This window comes from Mixophyes fleayi, chromosome 5 (assembly GCF_038048845.1).
Source record: "Mixophyes fleayi isolate aMixFle1 chromosome 5, aMixFle1.hap1, whole genome shotgun sequence".
In the NCBI taxonomy this organism is placed as follows: Eukaryota; Metazoa; Chordata; class Amphibia; order Anura; family Limnodynastidae; genus Mixophyes; species Mixophyes fleayi.
Genome location: NC_134406.1, coordinates 74,432,383 through 74,441,904, shown reverse-complemented (window position 1 = coordinate 74,441,904; position 9,522 = coordinate 74,432,383).

The following is a 9,522-nucleotide window of genomic DNA, read 5'->3' as shown; positions in this document are numbered from 1 at the left end:
GCAATAAGAGAAGCACAGAGGGGGCTACAATGAGAGAGGCATAGAGGGGCAACAATTAAGGAGGTACGGAGGTGCCTGCAATGAATGAGGTATGGAGATGACTGCAATGAAAGAGGTATGGAGATGACTGCAATGAAAGAGGTATGGAGATGACTGCAATGAAAGAGGTATGGAGATGACTGCAATGAAAGAGGTATGGAAGGGGAATGAGAGACACATTGAGGGTAAAGTGAGAGAGATATGAGTGTAACAATAACACAGTTTTTCTCTCTTATGAATGATGACACTATGCCTTTAATTTTAGACAATAGGGCCCCCCCCCCTGTCCTAAGTCTCCCAGGGCCCCCAAAGCCTTAGTCCAGCTCTGACCTAAAGTATTCAGATTGTAAACTACAACTGAAATCACTGTAAATATTTTACATCATCTATATAGTTCCTTGTAAAATTGCATATTGTTTCTTAAAGCACAGGGAGACTAGAATTTATAGCTCCCTCTCATCTCACCTTATGTGGACCACACACAACTAACTGGTTCATACAGCATGTAAGGAAAGTGAAGAGTGGAAGATACATCCCAACTGTCCATCATCATGATCATTATTTACAAAAATAAAATAAAAATATATAGCAAAACATCACTTTAAAACTTGTGCAATACCTGAAAAACTTACAGTAATAAATGCATAAACTTAATGTTACCAGATCTCAATCAAACTTTCACAAAAACTCCTTTTAGAGTCAACCTATATTATAAAATGAAGTACAAAGAAGGTATACAACCACAGTGAAATTGTTGGATTCACAGCTTGAACTGGGGTACAGGACAGTCCCCCAAAACTAGAACAGTTGGCAGCCAGTGCTACTCTTTCCCACCTGTTCTTGCAGTTTTCACTATCTGATACTACTGGTGTCGTAATCTTAGTTGCTGCTTGGCCGGATTCTGGAATGCTGGGGCTCTGTTTGGAAAAGAGATAGTTACTATTCACCAGCTGGAAAGTCAAACAATGAGTAACCACTCTAGGCCTCGTTACCACGAACCAGCCCTGACATTAAATTAATAGCATGTATGTTTAATAAACATAGTTATTTTCCCCTAATCAACCTATACATTAAATTAAAATAGTGTTACATATTCCCAAAGGCACAAAATATTAATATGATGGCAAAGAAGATGAGTGTTAGGGTTCATGGTTACCAGGATAAACTTTTAAACCTGATGGTATAGAGGTCTTCACCTTTAGCAGCCACCTTTCACGTAGAGCTTTATACGCGCGCAGGTACTTAGATGCCCCAGGTCTTAAGCTCTAGCGTAGTAAAAGTTTATTCTTGGCCACCATAGCGCAGCTAGAAATAGGAGGCAGTAAACAGGATGATGACGTGGTCAGAAGCAAGCTAAAGGTCAGGGCTGGCAGCGAGCAGGAAAATCCAAATAACAAGCTAGAGGTCAGGGCAATCAGCAAACAAACCTGGTCAAGGGTCAAACACAGAACTCAAGCAGAAGTCAGAGGACTAGACAAATCAGGTCAGAAATCCACAGCACAGGACACTATAACCGGCAGGGAGGCCAAGTTCTCTCTGCCTTAAATACTGGTATTGCCCAACTAGCAGTCAGAGCAGCAGGATTAATCACAAGAGGCTGCTTAATTAGTCTAACACAGGAGGCTGCTTAATTAATGAATGAAACAAGAGACTGCCTAACTCTACTAATGCGCATGCGCCCGACAATGCACAGTGCGGGGACGCGGCACAGATTGAAGAAGCGTCCTGGTCGTTGCCCTGGTGACACAGTGAGCTGGGCTAGAGAGCAAGCTGTGGCTCTTAACAATGCTCCTATATTTATAGTGTTTGCGGTTCCCTTTAAGGGCACTGTGTGTGCTTTATGATAGCATACCCAAAAAATAGAGTCAAATACCTTGTACAAACATTTTTAATTTCCTTCAATCTTTAAACACAAAATAAGCAGTAAAATCTAATGACTGGCCATTTCATATACAGTATAAACGTAAAAGCTGTTAGAGGTGACAATAACAATTGTTCTTTCAGTCTGTAGTTTTCTTTTGTATCCTGGAAAGGAGCAAAGCATGTGCTTTGATATTCAACCTAATGCATATAAAACATTTCCCAATGGCAGTTAATACATGCCAATTGTACATTATATTTGGCAATAGTAGCTGGTGTCCTTAATATGCCAATGCTATCCTAAGTTCCTTTCTGATTTGATCTTTGATGGATAGCACAGTCTTAATATTTGCAAGTGCAAATGAGTACATTTATAATTTGTATGTAGCAGTCACAGTCAATTAACAGCATCCACATTTAATAAATAGGTCTCCTTCCCAACCAAAGTCAGCCTATCAGTAAATGAATAGGCCTGCATGGCTGAATCACTTAGAAATAACTTATTGTATAAATTGATTTAAATTAATAGCACAGGGCGCCAATTTATGTCATTGCAAATATACCGATTTTTTATATTGTGTTCAATGTGTCTCTCACAATTTTGCCTAAACACAGCCATGAATAAAGAATGGTACTGAAACATCCTCTAAGTGCAACTTCTCCCAACCATCCAAGAACAGTTTGAGGACGAGCAATGCCTTTTCCAGCATGATGGAGCACCTTGCCATAAGGCAAAAGTGATAACTAAGTGGCTGGGGGATAAAAACATCGAAATTTTAGGCCCATGTTCAGGAAACTCCCCAGACTTTAATCCCATTGAGAACTTGTGGTCAATCCTCAAGAGTCGGGTGGACAAACAAAAACCCACAAATTCTGACAAACTCCAAACATTGATTAGGCAATAATGGGCGTCCATCAGTCAGTATGTGGCCCAGAAGGTGACTGACAGCATGCCAGGGCGAATTGCAGAGGTCTTCAAAAAGAAGGGTCAACACTGCAAACATTGACTCTATGCATAAACTTAATGTAATTGTCAATAAAAGCTTTTGACACTTATGAAATGCTTGTAATTTTACTTCAGTATATCATAGCAACATCTGACAAAAAACACTGAAGCAGCAAACTTTGTGTAACCAACAGTTGTGTCATTCTCAAAACTTTTGGCCATGACTGTAAGAGATCTGGGACAACTATGGCGTTATGCCTAGTGTGTAGCCTTTATCTTTTTTATACTGAGATCACTTAGGAGCCAAGCATCTTTACAATCCCTATACTGAGAATATGTGTGCTACATAAAAATAATGAGTCTGATTCATTAATTTACTTAAATGCAGATATGTGAAGCATTTTACATAAAATCGCTTTGTACATGCCCAGAACCGGACCATACGCCAGTGACGCAATAACATCCAATTCATCTTTGAGCGCTAAGGTACCCGTACGACAGCCTACGGTTTCAGTGGTGGAATGGAGAGGGCAATAGGCGTATGCACAGTCAATGTACAGTAAGGGCGTGCCAAGCTCAAAAGCACGCAACAGGGCTTGATTCAATCTTTGGGCATCTAAAACGCACGTGATTTTCTGTCGTAATACTTGCACCAGCTACAGGGCAGGTGTAAGTGCTAAGTGATAGTATGGTATGTTGAGATTCTATCTCACCTGTAGCATTGTTGTAATAAAAAAATCTAAATACAAATGCACACATATATAATAAATACAAATACATGTAATATAAATATATTTAAAATAAATATATTTTCGTAACTCTGTGTGTGTCTGAGTAGAGGGTATAGGGAGGCAACAGTGGTAGGCTGAAGCTTTGCCTAGGGCGCCAAGAAACCTTGCACCGCCCCTGCAAATGCACAGCTGGTCTCACCATTACCTTAGCAAAGCAAATTACAGCATACCATTGGAATACACCAAAAACATATTAGCATATACTAGCGCCAAACAAGTATTATCTCTGTGATATATTTGCAGTACAGACCAGGAAAACTTCTCAGTATACCATAAATTCCAGTGTCAGTCAGCTCCATTATTTCCCCCAGTATCAGATTGCCTCATTTCCTTATTGCCATCTCTCATATTGCAGCTGTTTGGGGCTACAGGTGTCCCTTCTGTGTTCTAGTATGTTATAATACAACCTATATGACCCTTATTTATATCACAATAGGCTCATTTACAAACATTGCATTTAGGTGCAAAATTCAACTGCAGCAACCAATCAGACACTTGCTTTCATTATCCAACTTGCACTAGACATATAAATGCCAGTTGTTAATTGGTTGCAGTCGTTCAATGCTAAATTTATATCTAAATGTAATGTTAGCAAATGAGCCCTAATAAGTGTTTGTAACACATTTGCATGCAGCTAAACAGATCAAGAAAACTGTGGATACAATCAAATTTTTTTCATAACTGAAGAAGCTTATTGTTCCTCCCAACTTTGGAGCACCTGGAATTGGGCAAGGACCTAGGCACTTGATGGGAGCATGATGACATGCCTGGGGGGTGTCTATTATATTTGAAATATAAGGCTGCCCCTTAGACCCCTCGCAGCACCCACTTATTGGTGAACACATTAGTGTCAGGTGCACATGTCACCAGTTCATTGCTACTTTTACAGAGCTGCAGTAAGCCCTCCCAACCTTCTGACCCATGGAACCAAACTGTACTGATCAGGATGGCGGAACAGAGCCCCAAAATCAAGTTTGTCTCCCTTAAAATGGGTCAGTTCGTAGCTATGTTTCTGTATTACTATCTTACATGAACAAAACAGTGACCTTAAATTATTTTTTCAGTAAACGCCTATGCTATAGGATTTCCTGCATAGCAATGAAGCAATAGAGAACATTTGTGTGTAGTTTTTCTGCTGGTGTCATCACAGTTTTGTGAAATCATTCTTTCAACAACTGAACATAACACTGTCATCAAAACAGGAATTACAGTGTAGTGACACTTTGAAAATACTGACAGTATCAGGGGAAGGCTGGCAAATTTTAGCCCGGGGGCAAAGTTTTGACTCAGCAGCCTATTTTAAGGAAAATAAGTGCAGGTGGCCCAGCCCAAAGTAGCCCACTGTGGGACCGGCCTGGGGGCACCAGCCTGCCCCTGTACAGTATTACAATTTATGCTACAGTGAATTTCTTAGCTGGAATGGTATGACATCTGTGGCTACAGGATCAGAATGAAAAATCTGATTGAATTCCGTCACAAAGTCGCAATTCTGGGGAGGTGTAATAGGGTAAATAAATCACGGAAATGTTGTTTTGGGGTATATTTACTAAACTGCGGGTTTGAAAAGTGGAGATGTTGCCTATAGCAACCAATCAGATTGTATCTGTCATTTTGTAGAATGCACTAAATAAATGACAGCTAGAATCTTAATGGTTGCTATAGGCAACATCTCCACTTTTTCAAACCCGCAGTTAAGTAAATATACCCCTTGGTCTTTAAGTCTTTTTTTTTTGTATAGTATGAGCTCTAAAATGTACCTTGCATCAAAATAAAATTTAATTCCACGCAAAGCAAGCAACAGTGATAAGGTGTAAATAAATTAAAATTGTATTAATATTACAGATGAAAATATGTACAATTTTATTTAAGTATTTAAGAAAGGAACATGTTGGAATGCACAACTAGTTGTACCAGGATTGGAAGGGTGCATTGCCAGACCCAATAGCAAAATTAAAGCTGATTTCCCCCTCTCTCAAAATAGGGGGGTTAATCTACTGAGCATGTGCTGGTCAGAAGAGGCCTCTGCTCTGCTGTTTTTCAGGAAGGGTGCAGGGGATTCAGCTGGGGATCTGGGGCCTGTATGCCTCATACAGCCCATCCCCTGCACTCATGATTGGTCTGTCACTGAGCTGGGGTATGGCCAGTCAATGAACAACAAGATGCTGCAGTTGCAATGTGTGGATCACGGTTGGTGACTGGAAAAATATTGCCTGGTCTAATGAATCTCAGATCCTGCTGTCTCACACTGATGAAAGGACCAGGATGTGTTGAAACCTGGATGACTGCATATATGCTCTGTCAGGTGTCAATAATGCATACAAGTGTTTACAGTATAAAGATATGTATTTGTGGCACTGGTTCCCTTGTATGAGTAGAGTAACATTTGGATGTTAAGGAAACAGCAACATTGTTGTTGATGAGGTGCATCCTTTCTTGGCAGTCGTGTACAGGTCTGTAAATGGTCTTTTTCAGCAAAATTATTCTCTATGTCACAACATTAGGAAAGTCCAGGACAGGGGCGGATCTAGAAAAGTATCCTACCCCGGGCGATTTAGGGGGGCGATTTAGGCCCCACCCCCTTTTTGACTTCAAGGCTGCCAGGGGCTGCACAGTATGTGCAGGTCCGCTCGGCAGTGACAATGTGCTGCCTGGCTGCTGTGATTGTGTTTTAAACACAATCAGAGCAGCCGGGCAGCACACTGTCACTGCCGAGTGGAACTGCACATATTGTGCAGCCGCCGGCAGCAAGCCCCTGCTAGGGGGGCCCCCCTGGATCCGCCACTGGTCCAGGAATGGTTCCAGGAATGTGACAGAGAATTCAGTGATTTCCCTGCTTCCAATTCTCAATCCAGTAGAGCAACTGTAGGATATGGATAAGCTTTTTAAAGTAATCTGCAACAATTATGGGACCATATTTAGGCTTTCAGTTCCATTTGGTAAAAAAATATTAAAACATTAAAAATAAAAACAAACACATAAACAAGACTATAAATAAATAAATGAATACTTCTTCTGGTGACACCACCCTAAGAAGGTGTACAGTACAGGTATTGCTGCGATACAAGTACCTTTGCGATTCTTGATAAATAGGCCTCCCTATGCAAAGGCATGCAGTAAGTCCTTTGATGTATTGGAAGATGGGCCCTCATACCAGAGAAAACACCCATTTTTGCTGGCAATAGGGTTCTTAGCCCCTTAATAAACAGAACCCCAGTTCAATTAGCTATGTTAAAGAACCACTAAAATACAGCATAAGTAATTGTTATAATATGAAATGCCATCCTGTAGAATATTCAAATATATATATAAAGTTCCAATACCTTAAGAGCTTTGAGATCACGGTGGTAGTCAGCATATCGATGCTGACTACCCTCTACAAGACTTACCCCGACATCTCGACACCGAAGGGATCCTTCCCGACAAGGCTCCAGGACGACTGATGTGCCAACCAACTGGAAGCAATCACAATGAATGAAGAAGCCGGCGCGACTTGATGATGTCACTGGCAATCGCAACGCTGTTATCGGTGTTGTTAAGGGGGTAATGTAAGTATGCGGGCATGGACAATGTACAACACTTTGTAAAGTACATTTTCCTGGAATACACATTACAGCAGTGGTTCTTAACATTTTTGGAGGTACTAACGCCGCAAGTTTCATACGTGCATTCAACGAACCCTTCATAGTTGGAAAAATAAAAAAAACATTTTTCAAATTCAAAACATAGAGTGATAATATTGACTCCATCCCCCTGCACCTGTTGATTGAGATGATTGAGAACATCGAAGATATCGGCCATGTACACCAAAATGAGAATGAACTCGATTCAGCACATTTCCCCGGGATAACCACCGAATGTTAGAATGGTACAGAAGTACCTCAAATTCAGAGCCCTGTCACAACTGAGTATAGCGTACCTGCTATCCTTGGCACTACTCGGAGGAAGGTGCAGAGTCTAACGTGCCCCTGGTGTTCACCAGGGACCACCGCAAGGAGGTATGGACTCAGCTGCAGGGAACACGCAGGTCGCGGTCCTTCCACAAGTCAGATAGCGAAGCACGAGAGAAATGTCAGACAGGCCGGTTCAGCAATGGTGCGGGCAATGCAGGTACACAAGGAGAATCCGAAGGGGTGGTGAGTCAAGCCGGGTCGGTAGCGTTCTGGCAGCGAGGTACAAAAGGGAGATCCAAAAGGGTAGTCAAGGCAATCCGGGTCACAGGCAAACGACAATAATCAGGAGGCAGGCAAAAGGTCAGGAGATAGGTAATCACAGGAATACATTGGAAACGCTGGAGGACAGGAGGACCTGAAACTCTGGCACAGGAGGTGGGATCCAGAGAGGCTTAAATACTTCTGGTAGCCAATAAGCCTCAGCGCCGCAGTGCTGTCATAATACTAGCGCCGTAGCGCTGTCATAACACTAGCGCCGTAGCGCTTCCTACATGCAGCGTCCCATTGCCTAGCAACGGGAACGCTTTCTGAACTTGTAACCGGGCGGCCAAGCGGGGGCGGAAGAGACACCTCTGGTTGCCAGGCAACCAGACGCGCTGAGCGGCACAGCGGGACCTCCGTCCCAATCTCACAGGCGGTGCCTGACAAGCATACAGCCCATCCCCTGACATAGTTAACACATTCCACTACAATTTTCAATACTTCTGCCAGTTTTGGAGGCAAGGATTTTGTTGCCAACACATGTCTGTGCACAACACAGTGCGTAACAATGATGTATGGTGCAGTGGCTCTCACCAGTGCACCAAAACCAGAGTTTGCAGAAACCATATCCCACGAAAGATTGTTGTCTCTGAAGAAGTCATCCATAAGTTTCTACACATTGGCTGCCTTAGATGTTGTTGTAAGAGGCTTACAAAATAAAAAATCTTCCTTTATCGTGTTGTCTTTCACATAGCGCACAAATACAACAAGCTGGCTTAGATTGGAAACATCGGTGGTCTCGTCGAGTTGGAGGCTGAATTTTGATTGTCTTGAAATCAGATCTGAAACTACTTGAGCCAAGATCTCATTGCTCGTGTCATCTATTCTGCTGCTGATGGTGTCATTTGAAAGAGGAATTTGGGAATACTTATTTTCAGCAGCTTTTCCCAGCATGATATTGTCCATCTTCAATGCAGCTGGTTTTATGAGTATTTCACCAATGGTGTGTGGTTTTCCCTGCTTTGCGATCAGGTACGCAACTTCGTATGATGCTGTTAAGATCGGTTTGTCGATGGGTACAAAGCCGAAAACAGGCAGAGTGACCCTTTCTTTGAATCTGGCTCTCTTCACCTTGAATTCAGCAAGCATTGTGTTCTTGTATTTGCCATCTCCGTGCAGCTTTAGGAAGTGTTCCCTTAGTTTTGCCGGTGCTAGACTAGAATTGCTCAACTTGGCTTTGCAAATCATGCATTAAGGACGCTGACTTCCATCACATTCTGTTATACATGTGAATCCATAGTATACGTATTCGTTCGACCACTTTCTTATTTTGCTCGACATAGTACGAAGGCCTTGGATTGGAATATTAAAAAGAAAGTACAGCACATGGGACACTGATGAATGTTGTGCACATAGGAAACACAGATGAATACATGTTATAGCTCTTTCGGATGGTTGAAATATGTGTTCTTACCCTACTGTTTCCCTGAATATGTGGTGATCCTCCTCATTCCTCTCAGCTATTTTTGTCCGTGGTTGGAAACTTCTGAGATGGATAGATGTGTCCAATACCAACTAAACTCTCAGTCGCGGTAATTTCTTCCGACCGGAACACAGGTGGAGCGTATAAAACTTCCTGTGTACGGAAGCCTGAGTGAGTCGAAATTTTTTTCCAATAAAACTTCAATATGAATTAAAATAAATTATTGAGCGCTCTCCAAGTGTTGGATAAATA